General features: G+C 41.6%; 1 protein-coding gene across 1 annotated transcript in view; it reads right to left on the bottom strand.

Moving 5' to 3' along the window:
* The window catches only part of MTX2 (metaxin 2), a 252,854-nt gene that overhangs the window by 1,923 nt on the left and 227,846 nt on the right, over positions 1-23,085 (bottom strand). The window lies entirely within an intron of this gene.

Below are 23,085 nucleotides of genomic sequence, written 5' to 3'. Positions count from 1 at the left end.
ACTATATGGCAGCACTATTTCCTGCTGTGTAGTGCTCAACACACCTACCTAGATATCTCTTCAACAAATAAGTCAATGGGAGCAAAGCAAATTTAAGAATAGAAGTAAAATGGAAACTTTATTTAAAATTGTGTGTTCTGTCTGAATCACATTATATCCCTTTAATTATTGTATAAATACCAAATGCTGTTGTATTACCCATATTACAAATATTATTTTGTTATAGCAAATAAATGTTGTTAAAATAAGTCGTAATGTGCATAGTCTCTGTGGCTCACACGCAATGTGTTCTGGAATGAAGGAAGCAAATTGCTCAAAGCATGTTAGCCGTTATAAACATAGCACATAAAGACAGTTATTTGAATAAATTGAGACAAATATGTGCTGGTGAGATAGTTACCCAGAAACTGCCTAAGATGCACAATATGCGCTGGTGAGATAGTTACCCAGAAACTGGCTAAGATGCACAATATGTGCTGGTGAGATAGTTACCCAGAAACTGGCTAAGATGCACAATATGCGCTGGTGAGATAGTTACCCAGAAACTGGCTAAGATGCACAATATGTGCTGGTGAGATAGTTACCCAGAAACTGGCTAAGATGCACAATATGTGCTGGTGAGATAGTTACCCAGAAACAAGCTAAGATGCACAATATGTGCTGGTGAGAGAGTTACCCAGAAACTAGCTAAGATGCACAATATACGCTGGTGAGATAGTTACCCTGAAACTAGCTAAGATGCACAATATGTGCTGGTGAGATAGTTACCCAGAAACTAGCTACGATGCACAATATGTGCTGGTGAGATAGTTACCCAGAAACTAGCTAAGATGCACAATATGTGCTGGTGAGATAGTTACCCAGAAACTAGCTAAGATGCACAATATGTGCTGGTGAGATAGTTACCCAGAAACTGGCTAAGATGCACAATATGTGCTGGTGAGATAGTTACCCAGAAACAAGCTAAGATGCACAATATGTGCTGGTGAGAGAGTTACCCAGAAACTAGCTAAGATGCACAATATACGCTGGTGAGATAGTTACCCTGAAACTAGCTAAGATGCACAATATGTGCTGGTGAGATAGTTACCCAGAAACTGGCTAAGATGCACAATATGTGCTGGTGAGATAGTTACCCAGAAACTGCCTAAGATGCACAATATGTGCTGGTGAGATAGTTACCCAGAAACTAGCTAAGATGCACAATATGTGCTGGTGAGATAGTTACCCAGAAACTGCCTAAGATGCACAATATGTGCTGGTGAGATAGTTACCCAGAAACTGGCTAAGATGCACAATATGTGCTGGTGAGATAGTTACCCAGAAACTGGCTAAGATGCACAATATGTGCTGGTGAGATAGTTACCCAGAAACTGGCTAAGATGCTAAGATGCACAATATGTGCTGGTGAGATAGTTACCCAGAAACTGGCTAAGATGCTAATATGCACAATATGTGCTGGTGAGATAGTTACCCAGAAACTGGCTAAGATGCACAATATGTGCTGGTGAGATAGTTACCCAGAAACTGGCTAAGATGCACAATAGGTGCTGGTGAGATAGTTACCCAGAAACTGGCTAAGATGCACAATATGTGCTGGTGAGATAGTTACCCAGAAACTGGCTAAGATGCACAATATGTGCTGGTGAGATAGTTGCCCAGAAACAAGCTAAGATGCACAATATGTGCTGGTGAGATAGTTACCCAGAAACTAGCTAAGATGCACAATATGTGCTAGTGAGATAGTTACCCAGAAACTAGCTAAGATGCACAATATGTGCTGGTGAGATAGTTACCCAGAAACTAGCTAAGATGCAAAATAAGTGCTGGTGAGATAGTTACCCAGAAACTAGCTAAGATGCACAATATGTGCTGGTGAGATAGTTACCCAGAAACTAGCTAAGATGCACAATATGTGCTGGTGAGATAGTTACTCAGAAACTAGCTAAGATGTACAATATGTGCTGGTGAGATAGTTACCCTGAAACTAGCTAAGATGCACAATATGTGCTGGTGAGATAGTTACCCTGAAACTAGCTAAGATGCACAATAAGTGCTGGTGAGATAGTTACCCAGAAACTAGCTAAGATGCACAATATGGTGGGATAGTTACCCAGAAACTAGCTAAGATGCACAATATGGTGAGATAGTTACCCAGAAACTAGCTAAGATGCACAATATGGTGAGATAGTTACCCAGAAACTAGCTAAGATGCACAATATGTGCTCGTGAGAGATAGTTACCCAGAAACTAGCTAAGATGCACAATATGCGCTGGTGAGATAGTTACCCAGAAACTAGCTAAGATGCACAATATACGCTGGTGAGATAGTTACCCAGAAACTAGCTAAGATGCACAATATGCGCTGGTGAGATAGTTACCCAGAAACAAGCTAAGATGCACAATATGCGCTGGTGAGATAGTTACCCAGAAACTAGCTAAGATGCACAATATGCGCTGGTGAGAGAGTTACCCAGAAACTAGCTAAGATGCACAATATGTGCTGGTGAGATAGTTACCCAGAAACTAGCTAAGATGTACAATATGTGCTGGTGAGATAGTTACCCAGAAACTAGCTAAGATGCACAATATGTGCTGGTGAGATAGTTACCCAGAAACTAGCTAAGATGCACAATATGCGCTGGTGAGATAGTTACCCAGAAACAAGCTAAGATGCACAATATGCGCTGGTGAGATAGTTACCCAGAAACAAGCTAAGATGCACAATATGCGCTGGTGAGATAGTTACCCAGAAACTGGCTAAGATGCACAATATGTGCTGGTGAGATAGTTACCCAGAAACTGGCTAAGATGCTAAGATGCACAATATGTGCTGGTGAGATAGTTACCCAGAAACTAGCTAAGATGCACAATATGTGCTGGTGAGATAGTTACCCTGAAACTAGCTAAGATGCACAATATGGTGAGATAGTTACCCAGAAACTAGCTAAGATGCACAATATGTGCTCGTGAGAGATAGTTACCCAGAAACTAGCTAAGATGCACAATATGCGCTGGTGAGATAGTTACCCAGAAACTAGCTAAGATGCACAATATACGCTGGTGAGATAGTTACCCAGAAACTAGCTAAGATGCACAATATGCGCTGGTGAGATAGTTACCCAGAAACAAGCTAAGATGCACAATATGCGCTGGTGAGATAGTTACCCAGAAACTAGCTAAGATGCACAATATGCGCTGGTGAGATAGTTACCCAGAAACTAGCTAAGATGCACAATATGTGCTGGTGAGATAGTTACCCAGAAACTAGCTAAGATGTACAATATGTGCTGGTGAGATAGTTACCCAGAAACTAGCTAAGATGCACAATATGTGCTGGTGAGATAGTTACCCAGAAACTAGCTAAGATGCACAATATGCGCTGGTGAGATAGTTACCCAGAAACAAGCTAAGATGCACAATATGCGCTGGTGAGATAGTTACCCAGAAACAAGCTAAGATGCACAATATGCGCTGGTGAGATAGTTACCCAGAAACTGGCTAAGATGCACAATATGTGCTGGTGAGATAGTTACCCAGAAACTGGCTAAGATGCTAAGATGCACAATATGTGCTGGTGAGATAGTTACCCAGAAACTAGCTAAGATGCACAATATGTGCTGGTGAGATAGTTACCCAGAAACTAGCTAAGATGCACAATATGTGCTGGTGAGATAGTTACCCAGAAACTGGCTAAGATGCACAATATGTGCTGGTGAGATAGTTACCCAGAAACTGGCTAAGATGCACAATATGCGCTGGTGAGAGAGTTACCCAGAAACTAGCTAAGATGCACAATATGTGCTGGTGAGATAGTTACCCAGAAACTAGCTAAGATGCACAATATGTGCTGGTGAGATAGTTACCCAGAAACTAGCTAAGATGCACAATATGTGCTGGTGAGATAGTTACCCAGAAACTAGCTAAGATGCACAATATGTGCTGGTGAGATAGTTACTCAGAAACTAGCTAAGATGTACAATATGTGCTGGTGAGATAGTTATCCTGAAACTAGCTAAGATGCACAATATGTGCTGGTGAGATAGTTACCCAGAAACTAGCTAAGATGCACAATATGCGCTGGTGAGATAGTTACCCAGAAACAAGCTAAGATGCACAATATGCGCTGGTGAGATAGTTACCCAGAAACTGGCTAAGATGCACAATATGCGCTGGTGAGATAGTTACCCAGAAACTAGCTAAGATGCACAATATGCGCTGGTGAGATAGTTACCCAGAAACAAGCTAAGATGCACAATATGCGCTGGTGAGATAGTTACCCAGAAACTGGCTAAGATGCACAATATGTGCTGGTGAGATAGTTACCCAGAAACTGGCTAAGATGCTAAGATGCACAATATGTGCTGGTGAGATAGTTACCCAGAAACTAGCTAAGATGCACAATATGTGGTGGTGAGATAGTTACCCTGAAACTAGCTAAGATGCACAATATGTGCTGGTGAGATAGTTACCCAGAAACTGGCTAAGATGCACAATATGTGCTGGTGAGATAGTTACCCAGAAACTGGCTAAGATGCACAATATGTGCTGGTGAGATAGTTAACCAGAAACAAGCTAAGATGCACAATATGTGCTGGTGAGATAGTTACCCAGAAACTAGCTAAGATGCACAATATGTGCTAGTGAGATAGTTACCCAGAAACTGGCTAAGATGCACAATATTTGCTGGTGAGATAGTTACCCTGAAACTAGCTAAGATGCAAAATAAGTGCTGGTGAGATAGTTACCCAGAAACTAGCTAAGATGCACAATATGTGCTGGTGAGATAGTTACCCAGAAACTAGCTAAGATGCACAATATGTGCTGGTGAGATAGTTACTCAGAAACTAGCTAAGATGTACAATATGTGCTGGTGAGATAGTTACCCTGAAACTAGCTAAGATGCACAATATGTGCTGGTGAGATAGTTACCCTGAAACTAGCTAAGATGCACAATAAGTGCTGGTGAGATAGTTACCCAGAAACTAGCTAAGATGCACAATATGGTGGAATAGTTACCCAGAAACTAGCTAAGATGCACAATATGGTGAGATAGTTACCCAGAAACTAGCTAAGATGCACAATATGGTGAGATAGTTACCCAGAAACTAGCTAAGTTGCACAATATGCGCTGGTGAGATAGTTACCCAGAAACTAGCTAAGATGCACAATATACGCTGGTGAGATAGTTACCCAGAAACTAGCTAAGATGCACAATATGTGCTGGTGAGATAGTTACCCAGAAACAAGCTAAGATGCACAATATGCGCTGGTGAGATAGTTACCCAGAAACTAGCTAAGATGCACAATATGCGCTGGTGAGAGAGTTACCCAGAAACTAGCTAAGATGCACAATATGTGCTGGTGAGATAGTTACCCAGAAACTAGCTAAGATGCACAATATGTGCTGGTGAGATAGTTACCCAGAAACTAGCTAAGATGCACAATATGTGCTGGTGAGATAGTTACCCAGAAACTAGCTAAGATGCACAATATGTGCTGGTGAGATAGTTACCCAGAAACTGCCTAAGATGCACAATATGTGCTGGTGAGATAGTTACCCAGAAACTGGCTAAGATGCACAATATGTGCTGGTGAGATAGTTACCCAGAAACTGGCTAAGATGCACAATATGTGCTGGTGAGATAGTTACCCAGAAACTGGCTAAGATGCACAATATGTGCTGGTGAGATAGTTACCCAGAAACTGGCTAAGATGCACAATATGTGCTGGTGAGATAGTTACCCAGAAACAAGCTAAGATGCACAATATGTGCTGGTGAGAGAGTTACCCAGAAACTAGCTAAGATGCACAATATACGCTGGTGAGATAGTTACCCTGAAACTAGCTAAGATGCACAATATGTGCTGGTGAGATAGTTACCCAGAAACTGGCTAAGATGCACAATATGTGCTGGTGAGATAGTTACCCAGAAACTGCCTAAGATGCACAATATGTGCTGGTGAGATAGTTACCCAGAAACTAGCTAAGATGCACAATATGTGCTGGTGAGATAGTTACCCAGAAACTGCCTAAGATGCACAATATGTGCTGGTGAGATAGTTACCCAGAAACTGGCTAAGATGCACAATATGTGCTGGTGAGATAGTTACCCAGAAACTGGCTAAGATGCACAATATGTGCTGGTGAGATAGTTACCCAGAAACTGGCTAAGATGCTAAGATGCACAATATGTGCTGGTGAGATAGTTACCCAGAAACTGGCTAAGATGCACAATATGTGCTGGTGAGATAGTTACCCAGAAACTGGCTAAGATGCACAATATGTGCTGGTGAGATAGTTACCCAGAAACAAGCTAAGATGCACAATATGTGCTGGTGAGATAGTTACCCAGAAACTGCCTAAGATGCACAATATGTGCTGGTGAGATAGTTACCCAGAAACTGGCTAAGATGCACAATATGTGCTGGTGAGATAGTTACCCAGAAACTGGCTAAGATGCACAATATGTGCTGGTGAGATAGTTACCCAGAAACAAGCTAAGATTCACAATATGTGCTGGTGAGATAGTTACCCAGAAACTGCCTAAGATGCACAATATGTGCTGGTGAGATAGTTACCCAGAAACTGGCTAAGATGCTAATATGCACAATATGTGCTGGTGAGATAGTTACCCAGAAACTGGCTAAGATGCACAATATGTGCTGGTGAGATAGTTACCCAGAAACTGGCTAAGATGCACAATAGGTGCTGGTGAGATAGTTACCCAGAAACTGGCTAAGATGCACAATATGTGCTGGTGAGATAGTTACCCAGAAACTGGCTAAGATGCACAATATGTGCTGGTGAGATAGTTGCCCAGAAACAAGCTAAGATGCACAATATGTGCTGGTGAGATAGTTACCCAGAAACTAGCTAAGATGCACAATATGTGCTAGTGAGATAGTTACCCAGAAACTGGCTAAGATGCACAATATTTGCTGGTGAGATAGTTACCCTGAAACTAGCTAAGATGCAAAATAAGTGCTGGTGAGATAGTTACCCAGAAACTAGCTAAGATGCACAATATGTGCTGGTGAGATAGTTACCCAGAAACTAGCTAAGATGCACAATATGTGCTGGTGAGATAGTTACTCAGAAACTAGCTAAGATGTACAATATGTGCTGGTGAGATAGTTACCCTGAAACTAGCTAAGATGCACAATATGTGCTGGTGAGATAGTTACCCTGAAACTAGCTAAGATGCACAATAAGTGCTGGTGAGATAGTTACCCAGAAACTAGCTAAGATGCACAATATGGTGGGATAGTTACCCAGAAACTAGCTAAGATGCACAATATGGTGAGATAGTTACCCAGAAACTAGCTAAGATGCACAATATGGTGAGATAGTTACCCAGAAACTAGCTAAGATGCACAATATGTGCTCGTGAGAGATAGTTACCCAGAAACTAGCTAAGATGCACAATATGCGCTGGTGAGATAGTTACCCAGAAACTAGCTAAGATGCACAATATACGCTGGTGAGATAGTTACCCAGAAACTAGCTAAGATGCACAATATGCGCTGGTGAGATAGTTACCCAGAAACAAGCTAAGATGCACAATATGCGCTGGTGAGATAGTTACCCAGAAACTAGCTAAGATGCACAATATGCGCTGGTGAGAGAGTTACCCAGAAACTAGCTAAGATGCACAATATGTGCTGGTGAGATAGTTACCCAGAAACTAGCTAAGATGCACAATATGTGCTGGTGAGATAGTTACCCAGAAACTAGCTAAGATGCACAATATGCGCTGGTGAGATAGTTACCCAGAAACAAGCTAAGATGCACAATATGCGCTGGTGAGATAGTTACCCAGAAACAAGCTAAGATGCACAATATGCGCTGGTGAGATAGTTACCCAGAAACTGGCTAAGATGCACAATATGTGCTGGTGAGATAGTTACCCAGAAACTGGCTAAGATGCTAAGATGCACAATATGTGCTGGTGAGATAGTTACCCAGAAACTAGCTAAGATGCACAATATGTGCTGGTGAGATAGTTACCCTGAAACTAGCTAAGATGCACAATATGGTGAGATAGTTACCCAGAAACTAGCTAAGATGCACAATATGTGCTCGTGAGAGATAGTTACCCAGAAACTAGCTAAGATGCACAATATGCGCTGGTGAGATAGTTACCCAGAAACTAGCTAAGATGCACAATATACGCTGGTGAGATAGTTACCCAGAAACTAGCTAAGATGCACAATATGCGCTGGTGAGATAGTTACCCAGAAACAAGCTAAGATGCACAATATGCGCTGGTGAGATAGTTACCCAGAAACTAGCTAAGATGCACAATATGCGCTGGTGAGATAGTTACCCAGAAACTAGCTAAGATGCACAATATGTGCTGGTGAGATAGTTACCCAGAAACTAGCTAAGATGTACAATATGTGCTGGTGAGATAGTTACCCAGAAACTAGCTAAGATGCACAATATGTGCTGGTGAGATAGTTACCCAGAAACTAGCTAAGATGCACAATATGCGCTGGTGAGATAGTTACCCAGAAACAAGCTAAGATGCACAATATGCGCTGGTGAGATAGTTACCCAGAAACAAGCTAAGATGCACAATATGCGCTGGTGAGATAGTTACCCAGAAACTGGCTAAGATGCACAATATGTGCTGGTGAGATAGTTACCCAGAAACTGGCTAAGATGCTAAGATGCACAATATGTGCTGGTGAGATAGTTACCCAGAAACTAGCTAAGATGCACAATATGTGCTGGTGAGATAGTTACCCTGAAACTAGCTAAGATGCACAATATGTGCTGGTGAGATAGTTACCCAGAAACTGGCTAAGATGCACAATATGTGCTGGTGAGATAGTTACCCAGAAACTGGCTAAGATGCACAATATGCGCTGGTGAGAGAGTTACCCAGAAACTAGCTAAGATGCACAATATGTGCTGGTGAGATAGTTACCCAGAAACTAGCTAAGATGCACAATATGTGCTGGTGAGATAGTTACCCAGAAACTAGCTAAGATGCACAATATGTGCTGGTGAGATAGTTACCCAGAAACTAGCTAAGATGCACAATATGTGCTGGTGAGATAGTTACCCAGAAACTAGCTAAGATGCACAATATGTGCTGGTGAGATAGTTACTCAGAAACTAGCTAAGATGTACAATATGTGCTGGTGAGATAGTTACCCTGAAACTAGCTAAGATGCACAATATGTGCTGGTGAGATAGTTACCCAGAAACAAGCTAAGATGCACAATATGCGCTGGTGAGATAGTTACCCAGAAACTAGCTAAGATGCACAATATACGCTGGTGAGATAGTTACCCAGAAACTAGCTAAGATGCACAATATGCGCTGGTGAGATAGTTACCCAGAAACAAGCTAAGATGCACAATATGCGCTGGTGAGATAGTTACCCAGAAACTAGCTAAGATGCACAATATGCGCTGGTGAGAGAGTTACCCAGAAACTAGCTAAGATGCACAATATGTGCTGGTGAGATAGTTACCCAGAAACTAGCTAAGATGTACAATATGTGCTGGTGAGATAGTTACCCAGAAACTAGCTAAGATGCACAATATGTGCTGGTGAGATAGTTACCCAGAAACTAGCTAAGATGCACAATATGCGCTGGTGAGATAGTTACCCAGAAACAAGCTAAGATGCACAATATGCGCTGGTGAGATAGTTACCCAGAAACTGGCTAAGATGCACAATATGCGCTGGTGAGATAGTTACCCAGAAACAAGCTAAGATGCACAATATGCGCTGGTGAGATAGTTACCCAGAAACTAGCTAAGATGCACAATATGCGCTGGTGAGATAGTTACCCAGAAACAAGCTAAGATGCACAATATGCGCTGGTGAGATAGTTACCCAGAAACTGGCTAAGATGCACAATATGTGCTGGTGAGATAGTTACCCAGAAACTGGCTAAGATGCTAAGATGCACAATATGTGCTGGTGAGATAGTTACCCAGAAACTAGCTAAGATGCACAATATGTGCTGGTGAGATAGTTACCCTGAAACTAGCTAAGATGCACAATATGTGCTGGTGAGATAGTTACCCAGAAACTGGCTAAGATGCACAATATGTGCTGGTGAGATAGTTACCCAGAAACTGGCTAAGATGCACAATATGTGCTGGTGAGATAGTTAACCAGAAACAAGCTAAGATGCACAATATGTGCTGGTGAGATAGTTACCCAGAAACTAGCTAAGATGCACAATATGTGCTAGTGAGATAGTTACCCAGAAACTGGCTAAGATGCACAATATTTGCTGGTGAGATAGTTACCCTGAAACTAGCTAAGATGCAAAATAAGTGCTGGTGAGATAGTTACCCAGAAACTAGCTAAGATGCACAATATGTGCTGGTGAGATAGTTACCCAGAAACTAGCTAAGATGCACAATATGTGCTGGTGAGATAGTTACTCAGAAACTAGCTAAGATGTACAATATGTGCTGGTGAGATAGTTACCCTGAAACTAGCTAAGATGCACAATATGTGCTGGTGAGATAGTTACCCTGAAACTAGCTAAGATGCACAATAAGTGCTGGTGAGATAGTTACCCAGAAACTAGCTAAGATGCACAATATGGTGGAATAGTTACCCAGAAACTAGCTAAGATGCACAATATGGTGAGATAGTTACCCAGAAACTAGCTAAGATGCACAATATGGTGAGATAGTTACCCAGAAACTAGCTAAGTTGCACAATATGCGCTGGTGAGATAGTTACCCAGAAACTAGCTAAGATGCACAATATACGCTGGTGAGATAGTTACCCAGAAACTAGCTAAGATGCACAATATGTGCTGGTGAGATAGTTACCCAGAAACAAGCTAAGATGCACAATATGCGCTGGTGAGATAGTTACCCAGAAACTAGCTAAGATGCACAATATGCGCTGGTGAGAGAGTTACCCAGAAACTAGCTAAGATGCACAATATGTGCTGGTGAGATAGTTACCCAGAAACTAGCTAAGATGCACAATATGTGCTGGTGAGATAGTTACCCAGAAACTAGCTAAGATGCACAATATGTGCTGGTGAGATAGTTACCCAGAAACAAGCTAAGATGCACAATATGCGCTGGTGAGATAGTTACCCAGAAACTAGCTAAGATGCACAATATGCGCTGGTGAGAGAGTTACCCAGAAACTAGCTAAGATGCACAATATGTGCTGGTGAGAGATAGTTACCCTGAAACTAGCTAAGATGCACAATATGCGCTGGTGAGATAGTTACCCAGAAACTGCCTAAGATGCACAATATGTGCTGGTGAGATAGTTACCCAGAAACTGCCTAAGATGCACAATATGCACTGGTGAGATAGTTACCCAGAAACTGGCTAAGATGCACAATATGTGCTGGTGAGATAGTTACCCAGAAACTGGCTAAGATGCACAATATGTGCTGGTGAGATAGTTAACCAGAAACAAGCTAAGATGCACAATATGTGCTGGTGAGATAGTTACCCAGAAACTAGCTAAGATGCACAATATGTGCTAGTGAGATAGTTACCCAGAAACTGACTAAGATGCACAATATTTGCTGGTGAGATAGTTACCCTGAAACTAGCTAAGATGCAAAATAAGTGCTGGTGAGATAGTTACCCAGAAACTAGCTAAGATGCACAATATGTGCTGGTGAGATAGTTACCCAGAAACTAGCTAAGATGCACAATATGTGCTGGTGAGATAGTTACTCAGAAACTAGCTAAGATGTACAATATGTGCTGGTGAGATAGTTACCCTGAAACTAGCTAAGATGCACAATATGTGCTGGTGAGATAGTTACCCTGAAACTAGCTAAGATGCACAATAAGTGCTGGTGAGATAGTTACCCAGAAACTAGCTAAGATGCACAATATGGTGGGATAGTTACCCAGAAACTAGCTAAGATGCACAATATGGTGAGATAGTTACCCAGAAACTAGCTAAGATGCACAATATGGTGAGATAGTTACCCAGAAACTAGCTAAGATGCACAATATGCGCTGGTGAGATAGTTACCCAGAAACTAGCTAAGATGCACAATATACGCTGGTGAGATAGTTACCCAGAAACTAGCTAAGATGCACAATATGTGCTGGTGAGATAGTTACCCAGAAACAAGCTAAGATGCACAATATGCGCTGGTGAGATAGTTACCCAGAAACTAGCTAAGATGCACAATATGCGCTGGTGAGAGAGTTACCCAGAAACTAGCTAAGATGCACAATATGTGCTGGTGAGATAGTTACCCTGAAACAAGCTAAGATGCACAATATGTGCTGGTGAGATAGTTACCCAGAAACAAGCTAAGATGCACAATATGCGCTGGTGAGATAGTTACCCAGAAACTAGCTAAGATGCACAATATGCGCTGGTGAGAGAGTTACCCAGAAACTAGCTAAGATGCACAATATGTGCTGGTGAGAGATAGTTACCCTGAAACTAGCTAAGATGCACAATATGCGCTGGTGAGATAGTTACCCAGAAACTGCCTAAGATGCACAATATGTGCTGGTGAGATAGTTACCCAGAAACTGGCTAAGATGCACAATATGTGCTGGTGAGATAGTTACCCAGAAACTGGCTAAGATGCACAATATGTGCTGGTGAGATAGTTACCCAGAAACTAGCTAAGATGCACAATATGTGCTGGTGAGATAGTTACCCAGAAACTGGCTAAGATGCACAATGTGTGCTGGTGAGATAGTTACCCAGAAACTGGCTAAGATGCACAATATGTGCTGGTGAGATAGTTACCCAGAAACTGGCTAAGATGCACAATATGTGCTGGTGAGATAGTTACCCAGAAACTGGCTAAGATGCACAATATGTGCTGGTGAGATAGTTACCCTGAAACTAGCTAAGATGCACAATATGTGCTGGTGAGATAGTTACCCAGAAACTGGCTAAGATGCACAATATGTGCTGGTGAGATAGTTACCCAGAAACTGGCTAAGATGCACAATATTTGCTGGTGAGATAGTTAACCAGAAACAAGCTAAGATGCACAATATGTGCTGGTGAGATAGTTACCCAGAAACTGGCTAAGATGCACAATATTTGCTGGTGAGATAATTACCCTGAAACTAGCTAAGATGCACAATATGTGCTGGTGAGATAGTTACCCTGAAACTAGCTAAGATGCAAAATAAGTGCTGGTGAGATAGTTACCCAGAAACTAGCTAAGATGCACAATATGGTGGGATAGTTACCCAGAAACTAGCTAAGATGCATAATATGGTGAGATAGTTACCCAGAAACTAGCTAAGATGCACAATATGGTGAGATAGTTACCCAGAAACTAGCTAAGATGCACAATATGTGCTGGTGAGAGATAGATACCCAGAAACTAGCTAAGATGCACAATATGCGCTGGTGAGATAGTTACCCAGAAACTAGCTAAGATGCACAATATAGGCTGGTGAGATAGTTACCCAGAAACTGGCTAAGATGCACAATATGTGCTGATGAGATAGTTACCCAGAAACTAGCTAAGATGCACAATATGTGCTGGTGAGAGATAGTTACCCTGAAACTAGCTAAGATGCACAATATGCACTGGTGAGATAGTTACCCAGAAACTGGCTAAGATGCACAATATGTGCTGGTGAGATAGTTACCCAGAAACTGGCTAAGATGCACAATATGCGCTGGTGAGATAGTTACCCAGAAACAAGCTAAGATGCACAATATGTGCTGGTGAGATAGTTACCCAGAAACTAGCTAAGATGCACAATATGCGCTGGTGAGAGAGTTACCCAGAAACTAGCTAAGATGCACAATATGTGCTGGTGAGATAGTTACCCAGAAACTAGCTAAGATGCACAATATGTGCTGGTGAGATAGTTACCCAGAAACTAGCTAAGATGCACAATATGTGCTGGTGAGATAGTTACCCAGAAACTAGCTAAGATGCACAATATGTGCTGGTGAGATAGTTACCCAGAAACTAGCTAAGATGCACAATATGTGCTGGTGAGATAGTTACCCAGAAACTAGCTAAGATGCACAATATGTGCTGGTGAGATAGTTACTCAGAAACTAGCTAAGATGCACAATATGTGCTGGTGAGATAGTTACCCTGAAACTAGCTAAGATGCAAAATAAGTGCTGGTGAGATAGTTACCCAGAAACTAGCTAAGATGCACAATATGGTGGGATAGTTACCCAGAAACTAGCTAAGATGCACAATATGGTGAGATAGTTACCCAGAAACTAGCTAAGATGCACAATATGGTGAGATAGTTACCCAGAAACTAGCTAAGATGCACAATATGGTGAGATAGTTACCCAGAAACTAGCTAAGATGCACAATATGTGCTGGTGAGAGATAGTTACCCAGAAACTAGCTAAGATGCACAATATGCGCTGGTGAGATAGTTACCCAGAAACTAGCTAAGATGCACAATATAGGCTGGTGAGATAGTTACCCAGAAACTGGCTAAGATGCACAATATGTGCTGATGAGATAGTTACCCAGAAACTAGCTAAGATGCACAATATGTGCTGGTGAGAGATAGTTACCCTGAAACTAGCTAAGATGCACAATATGCGCTGGTGAGATAGTTACCCAGAAACTGCCTAAGATGCACAATATGTGCTGGTGAGATAGTTACCCAGAAACTGGCTAAGATGCACAATATGTGCTGGTGAGATAGTTACCCAGAAACTGGCTAAGATGCACAATATGTGCTGGTGAGATAGTTACCCAGAAACTGGCTAAGATGCACAATGTGTGCTGGTGAGATAGTTACCCAGAAACTGGCTAAGATGCACAATATGTGCTGGTGAGATAGTTACCCTGAAACTGGCTAAGATGCACAATATGTGCTGGTGAGATAGTTACCCAGAAACTGGCTAAGATGCACAATATGTGCTGGTGAGATAGTTACCCAGAAACAAGCTAAGATGCACAATATGTGCTGGTGAGATAGTTACCCAGAAACTAGCTAAGATGCACAATATGTGCTGGTGAGATAGTTACCCTGAAACTAGCTAAGACGCACAATATGTGCTGGTGAGATAGTTACCCAGAAACTGGCTAAGATGCACAATATGTGCTGGTGAGATAGTTACCCAGAAACTGGCTAAGATGCACAATATTTGCTGGTGAGATAGTTAACCAGAAACAAGCTAAGATGCACAATATGTGCTGGTGAGATAGTTACCCAGAAACCGGCTAAGATGCACAATATTTGCTGGTGAGATAGTTACCCAGAAACTAGCTAAGATGCACAATATGTGCTGGTGAGATAGTTACCCAGAAACTAGCTAAGATGCACAATATGTGCTGGTGAGATAGTTACTCAGAAACTAGCTAAGATGTACAATATGTGCTGGTGAGATAGTTACCCTGAAACTAGCTAAGATGCACAATATGTGCTGGTGAGATAGTTACCCTGAAACTAGCTAAGATGCAAAATAAGTGCTGGTGAGATAGTTACCCAGAAACTAGCTAAGATGCACAATATGGTGGGATAGTTACCCAGAAACTAGCTAAGATGCACAATATGGTGAGATAGTTACCCAGAAACTAGCTAAGATGCACAATATGGTGAGATAGTTACCCAGAAACTAGCTAAGATGCACAATATGTGCTGGTGAGAGATAGTTACCCAGAAACTAGCTAAGATGCACAATATGCGCTGGTCAGATAGTTACCCAGAAACTAGCTAAGATGCACAATATAGGCTGGTGAGATAGTTACCCAGAAACTAGCTAAGATGCACAATATGTGCTGGTGAGAGAGTTACCCAGAAACAAGCTAAGATGCACAATATGCGCTGGTGAGATAGTTACCCAGAAACTAGCTAAGATGCACAATATGTGCTGGTGAGATAGTTACCCAGAAACTAGCTAAGATGCACAATATGCGCTGGTGAGAGAGTTACCCAGAAACTAGCTAAGATGCACAATATGTGCTGGTGAGATAGTTACCCAGAAACTAGCTAAGATGCACAATATGTGCTGGTGAGATAGTTACCCAGAAACTAGCTAAGATGCACAATATGTGCTGGTGAGATAGTTACCCAGAAACAAGCTAAGATGCACAATATGCGCTGGTGAGATAGTTACCCAGAAACTAGCTAAGATGCACAATATGCGCTGGTGAGAGAGTTACCCAGAAACTAGCTAAGATGCACAATATGCACTGGTGAGAGAGTTACCCAGAAACTAGCTAAGATGCACAATATGCACTGGTGAGAGAGTTACCCAGAAACAAGCTAAGATGCACAATATGCGCTGGTGAGATAGTTACCCAGAAACTAGCTAAGATGCACAATATGCACTGGTGAGAGAGTTACCCAGAAACTAGCTAAGATGCACAATATGCACTGGTGAGATAGTTACCCAGAAACTAGCTAAGATGCACAATATGCACTGGTGAGAGAGTTACCCAGAAACTAGCTAAGATGCACAATATGCACTGGTGAGATAGTTACCCAGAAACTAGCTAAGATGCACAATATGCGCTGGTGAGATAGTTACCCAGAAACTAGCTAAGATGCACAATATGCACTGGTGAGATAGTTACCCAGAAACTAGCTAAGATGCACAATATGTGCTGGTGAGATAGTTACCCAGAAACTAGCTAAGATGCACAATATGCACTGGTGAGATAGTTACCCAGAAACTAGCTAAGATGCACAATATGCACTGGTGAGAGAGTTACCCAGAAACTGGCTAAGATGCACAATATGCACTGGTGAGATAGTTACCCAGAAACTAGCTAAGATGCACAATATGTGCTGGTGAGATAGTTACCCAGAAACAAGCTAAGATGCACAATATGTGCTGGTGAGATAGTTACCCAGAAACAAGCTAAGATGCACAATATGTGCTGGTGAGATAGTTACCCAGAAACAAGCTAAGATGCACAATATGCGCTGGTGAGAGAGTTACCCAGAAACTGGCTAAGATGCACAATGTGTGCTGGTGAGATAGTTACCCAGAAACAAGCTAAGATGCACAATATGTGCTGGTGAGATAGTTACCCAGAAACAAGCTAAGATGCACAATATGCACTGGTGAGAGAGTTACCCAGAAACAAGCTAAGATGCACAATATGCGCTGGTGAGAGAGTTACCCAGAAACTAGCTAAGATGCACAATATGCACTGGTGAGATAGTTACCGAGAAATTAGCAAAGATGCACAATATGTGCTGATGAGATAGTTACCCAGAAACTAGATGCACAGTGATTCTGCAGTCTGACAAGGAACTGAATGGCTATGCAACTGCCCTTTTGAGCTGTGGGGTAAGTTACAGGACTTCCCAGGTTTTCCCAGTATCCCCTACGGCTTTCTTGCATTACAAAATGCGCCCTTAAAAGAGAGTAATGCACTTCAAACACTTAGACACATCCCTTCTGGGCTTTTCATGTGTCTGGAATTCTTTGTGCAGTGAGAATAGGAACTACATAGTGGGGACGGTGAGATCCATTTCTGTTGTGCTAATGTCTAAACAAATGGTAATAAACATCACAGCAAAATCAAAGAAGAACAGTAGTTCTCTGGAAAAAAGACCACTTCCACCTGACAGGGCTCAATGCTTTGACCTTGTCACCCACTTGGTGCAGCTGTCACTGGAGTACAGTATTGCATCTAACCAACCACACATGTAGCAACTAACTTTACTGTAAACAGGAGTCAAATAACCTATATGTGCCAATCAGTCAGAACAATCCAGGTTCAAATGCCTGTTATATAAGAAAACTCACTTTTACTTTAGTTTGCCTTCTTAAACAGTAAATACATGCTAGACATAATGTATTTAAAGCAAAGGTTAGCCTGAGAGCAACATGCAGATTTATTTATTTTATATTTAAAGGACCAGTCAACACTGTAGATTTGCATAATCAACAAATGCATGATAACAAGACAATGCAATAGCACTTAGTCTGAACTTTAAATGAGTAGTAGATTTTACGTATATGCATTTTTCATTCGCAAGTTACAAACACGTGACAAAGAGGACAGGGAAAGCGGCCAAAAATGTAAAAGAATAATTAGAGGGGAAAACATGACATAAAAATGATACGGTACTGTAAGAGACATGTAATATTGCACAAGGAATATTTTTATAATTGTTCTGTATAGTGTTGACTGGTCCTTTAAATAAATTGCAAAGCTATGTCTATTTCCACTCCCCCTGTATCATGTGACAGTCATCAGCCAATCACAAATGCATATACGTTTATGCTGTGAATTCTTGCACATGCTCAGTAGGATTTGGTGACTCAAGAAGTGTAAATATAAAAAGACTGTGCACATTTTGTTAATGGAAGTAAATTGGAAAGTTGTTTAAAATTGCATGCTGTATCTGAATCATGAATTTTAATTTTGACTTGAGTGTCCCTTTAAGCTGTTTAAATACTAAAGAAATAAGTGTAAAGAATTCCTAAATAATGGGAGCTACCATGTTGTAACCTAGATATCTCTAGTTCTAAAATCCTATATTATCTCCACTCCTGAGGCCAGTTAGGGAGAGGTTTAAATTAGTTACATGATTAAGAATCTCAAAGTGTTTTAATGTCCATTTAAAAGGCATTATTCATCTCAAATACAAAAAAATGCATATAAAATACGTTTTAAACGCATTCACAAAATGTATATCGTTTTGCAGCCACACCTATTAAAAAACTTCTTTATAACAATTTATTTTATCTCCTTTTCTGTGGTTAGAAAGGTAGTTATAAATGAGCTCCTGCACTGATCAAGCAATCACTGTGTGAAATGTTGCAGACTAAAGGGGCCGAATTATATTCGGAGCTTGATGCCCCTGTTTCTGCGCGAGCCTTCAGGCTCGCCAGAAACAGCAGTTATGAAGCAGAAGAAATAATATCAAAAGGGAGCCACCAAAAAAATTAATAACGGGCGGCATCGTGGACTCTCCCTGCCAGGAAGGAAAGGAATTTATCTGGTAAGCATAAAATATGTTTTCCTTTCATAAGGCAGGAAGAGTCCACAACTTAATTACTTACTGTTGGGAAAACTATACCCAAGCTCCAGAGGACACTGAAGAAATAACGGGAGGGAACAAAAAAGAGACGGAGCCTATTCTGAGGGCACCACAGTCTGCAAAACTTTTCTCCCGAAAGCTGCTTCAGCCAAAGCAAACATCAAACTAGTAAAATTTAGAAAAAGTGTGTAAGGAGAACCAGGTAGCCGCCTTACAAATCTGATCCATAGAGGCTTTGTTCTTAAAAACCCAGGAGGAAGCCACTGCTCTAGTGGAATGAGCCGTTATCCTCTCAGGAGGCTGTCGCCCCGGTGTCTCATAAGCTAAGCGGATGACACTTCTCAACCAGAAAGATAGGGAAGTCGTAGTAGCCTTCTGCCCCTTACGCTTTCCCGTATAGATGACAAAGAGGAAGATAGTCTGAATTCCTTAGTAGCCTGAAGACAGAAATTCAAGGCACAAACCACATCTAGATTGTGAAGCAAGCGTTCCTTCGGTGAAGAAGGATTAGGACACAAAGAAGGAACAACAATTTCTTGATTAATGTTACAATCCGACACTTCCTTTAGGGAGGAACCCTAATTTAGTACGTAGAGGCAATAGAAAACAAAAAAAGAACCTTCAAAGTTAATTTAATGTCAACAGTATGCATAGGCTCAAACGGAGCCTGCTGCAAAACACTAAGAACAAGATAGAGGCTCCAAGGCAGAGCCCCAGATCTAATCACAGGTTTGATCCTAGTCAGAGCCTTAACAAAGGACTGCACATCCTGCAGCTCAGCTAATCTCTTGTGCAGTAACACCGACAGGGCCGATATCTGTCCCTTCAGGGTACTAGCAGATAGACCCTTCTCCAGTCCATCTTGGAAAAAAAATAAAATTCTGGCAACCTTAACCATATGCCAGGAAAAGCCACGCTCTTCATACCAGTACGATAACACTCTCAGAAAACCCTCTCTTGGCTAAGCGTTCAATCTCCACGAAGTCAGCCTCAGAGAATCTATATTTTGATGAACAAAGGGACCCTGTTTTAGCAGATCTCTGCGACAAGGTAACCTAGACGGAGATGAGGACATCCCCACCAGATCCCGCAAACCACGTCCTTCGCGGCCACAATGGGGCAATCAGAATTACTGATGCTCGCTCCTGCTTGATGCGAGCCACCACACAAGGGAGAAGCAGTAATGGAGGAAAAAGATTTACGAGTCTGAACCACCATGGTACTGATAGGGCATCTATCAGTTCCGCCTTTGATATTGAGGCGGGATGCCATGAGATCTATCTCCGGTGTCCCCCACTTGCTGCATATCTCTGCAAACATCTCGGGTGGAGAGGCCATTCCCCTGGGTGAAAGGATTTCCTGCTGAGGAAGTTCGCTTCCCAGTTGTCCACACCGGGAATGAGGATCGCTGACAACGTACATCTGAGTCTCCACCCACTCTAATATAGGAGATACTTCTCTCATCCCCAAGGTGCTTCTTGTTTCGCCCCAATGGTTGATGTAGGCAACCGAGGTTATATTGTCTGATTGAAATCTGATAAACTGGGACAAACCCAGAAGGGGCCAAGCCTTCAAGGCATTGAAGATTGCCTGGAGTTCCAAAATATTGATCGGAAAGGGAGGACTCCTCCTGAGTCCACAGCCCTTGTGCCTTCTTGGCACCCCAAACGGTGGACACCATGAGTCAGATCACCTCCATACACTGGGCCACTGAGGGTCTCAAGGAGGCATGGAGGGCAAGACATGCAGTAGTTAGCTTTCAACATCTCTGATCTGTGAGAAATATTCTCATCGATATGGAGTCTATTATTGTCCCCAGGAAATTCACCCTTTTACTTGGAGAAAGAGAACTCTTTTCCAAGTTTATCTTCCATCCATGTGATCGAAGAAGACTGAGAAGTGTTCTTCTGCTAGACGAAAAGATTGTGCCTGTAACAAGATATTGTCCAGGTCAGGCGCTATTGCAATACCTGGTGTTTTGGCAACGGCTAAAAGAGCCCCCAGAACCTTCAAAAAACATAATTTATGTAAGAACTTACCTGATAAATTCATTTCTTTCATATTAACAAGAGTCCATGAGCTAGTGACGTATGGGATATACATTCCTACCAGGAGGGGCAAAGTTTCCCAAACCTTAAAATGCCTATAAATACACCCCTCACCACACCCACAAATCAGTTTAACGAATAGCCAAGAAGTGGGGTGATAAGAAAAAAAGTGCGAAGCATATAAAATAAGGAATTGGAATAATTGTGCTTTATACAAAAAAATCATAACCACCCCAAAAAAGGGTGGGCCTCATGGACTCTTGTTAATATGAAAGAAATGAATTTATCAGGTAAGTTCTTACATAAATTATGTTTTCTTTCATGTAATTAACAAGAGTCCATGAGCTAGTGACGTATGGGATAATGACTACCCAAGATGTGGATCTTTCCACACAATAGTGACTAGAGAGGGAGGGATAAAATAAAGACAGCCAATTCATGCTGAAAATAATCCACACCCAAAATAAAGTTTAACAAAAAACATAAGCAGAAGATTCAAACTGAAACCGCTGCCTGAAGAACTTTTCTACCAAAAACTGCTTCAGAAGAAGAAAATACATCAAAATGGTAGAATTTAGTAAAAGTATGCAAAGAGGACCAAGTTGCTGCTTTGCAGATCTGGTCAACCGAAGCTTCATTCCTAAACGCCCAGGAAGTAGATACTGACCTAGTAGAATGAGCTGTAATTCTCTGAGGCGGAATTTTACCCGACTCAACATAGGCAAGATGAATTAAAGATTTCAACCAAGATGCCAAAGAAATGGCAGAAGCTTTCTGGCCTTTCCTAGAACCGGAAAAGATAACAAATAGACTAGAAGTCTTACAGAAAAATTTCGTAGCTTCAACATAATATTTCAAAGCTCTAACAACATCCAAAGAATGCAACGATTTCTCCTTAGAATTCTTAGGATTAGGACATAATGAAGGAACCACAATTTCTCTACTAATGTTGTTGGAATTCACAACTTTAGGTAAAAATTCAAAAGAAGTTCGCAACACCGCCTTATCCTGATGAAGAATCAGAAAAGGAGACTCATAAGAAAGAGCAGATAATTCAGAAACTCTTCTGGCAGAAGAGATGGCCAAAAGGAACAAAACTTTCCAAGAAAGTAATTAATATCCAATGAATGCATAGGTTCAAATGGAGGAGCTTGAAGAGCCCCCAGAACCAAATTCAAACTCCAAGGAGGAGAAATTGACTTAATGACAGGCTTTATACAAACCAAAGCTTGTACAAAACAATGAATATCAGGAAGAATAGCAATCTTTCTGTGAAAAAGAACAGAAAGAGCAGAGATTTGACCTTTCAAGGAACTTGCGGACAAACCCTTATCTAAACCATCCTGAAGAAATTGTAATATTCTCGGTATTCTAAAAGAATGCCAAGAAAAATGATGAGAAAGACACCAAGAAATATAAGTCTTCCAGACTCTATAATATATCTCTCTGGATACAGATGTACGAGCCTGTAACATAGTATTAATCACAGAGTCAGAGAAACCTCTTTGACCAAGAATCAAGCGTTCAATCTCCATACCTTTAAATTTAAGGATTTCAGATCCTGATGGAAAAAAGGACCTTGAGACAAAAGGTCTGGTCTTAACGGAAGAGTCCACGGTTGGCAAGAGGCCATCCGGACAAGATCCGCATACCAAAACCTGTGAGGCCATGCCGGAGCTACCAGCAGAACAAACGAGCATTCCTTCAGAATCTTGGAGATTACTCTTGGAAGAAGAACTAGAGGCGGAAAGATATAGGCAGGATGATACTTCCAAGGAAGTGAAAATGCATCCACTGCCTCCGCCTGAGGATCCCGGGATCTGGACAGATACCTGGGAAGTTTCTTGTTTAGATGAGAAGCCATCAGAACTATTTCTGGAAGTTCCCACATTTGAACAATCTGAAGAAATACCTCTGGGTGAAGAGACCATTCGCCCGGATGCAACGTTTGGCGACTGAGATAATCCGCTTTCCAATTGTCCATACCTGGGATATAAACCGCAGAGATTAGACAGGAGCTGGATTCCGCCCAAACCAAAATTCGAGATACTTCTTTCATAGCCAGAGGACTGTGAGTCCCTCCTTGATGATTGATGTAT

The sequence above is a fragment of the Bombina bombina genome, chromosome 1 (genome assembly GCF_027579735.1).
Source record: "Bombina bombina isolate aBomBom1 chromosome 1, aBomBom1.pri, whole genome shotgun sequence".
NCBI classification, from domain to species: domain Eukaryota; kingdom Metazoa; phylum Chordata; class Amphibia; order Anura; family Bombinatoridae; genus Bombina; species Bombina bombina.
This window is presented reverse-complemented; position numbering and strand designations above follow the sequence as displayed.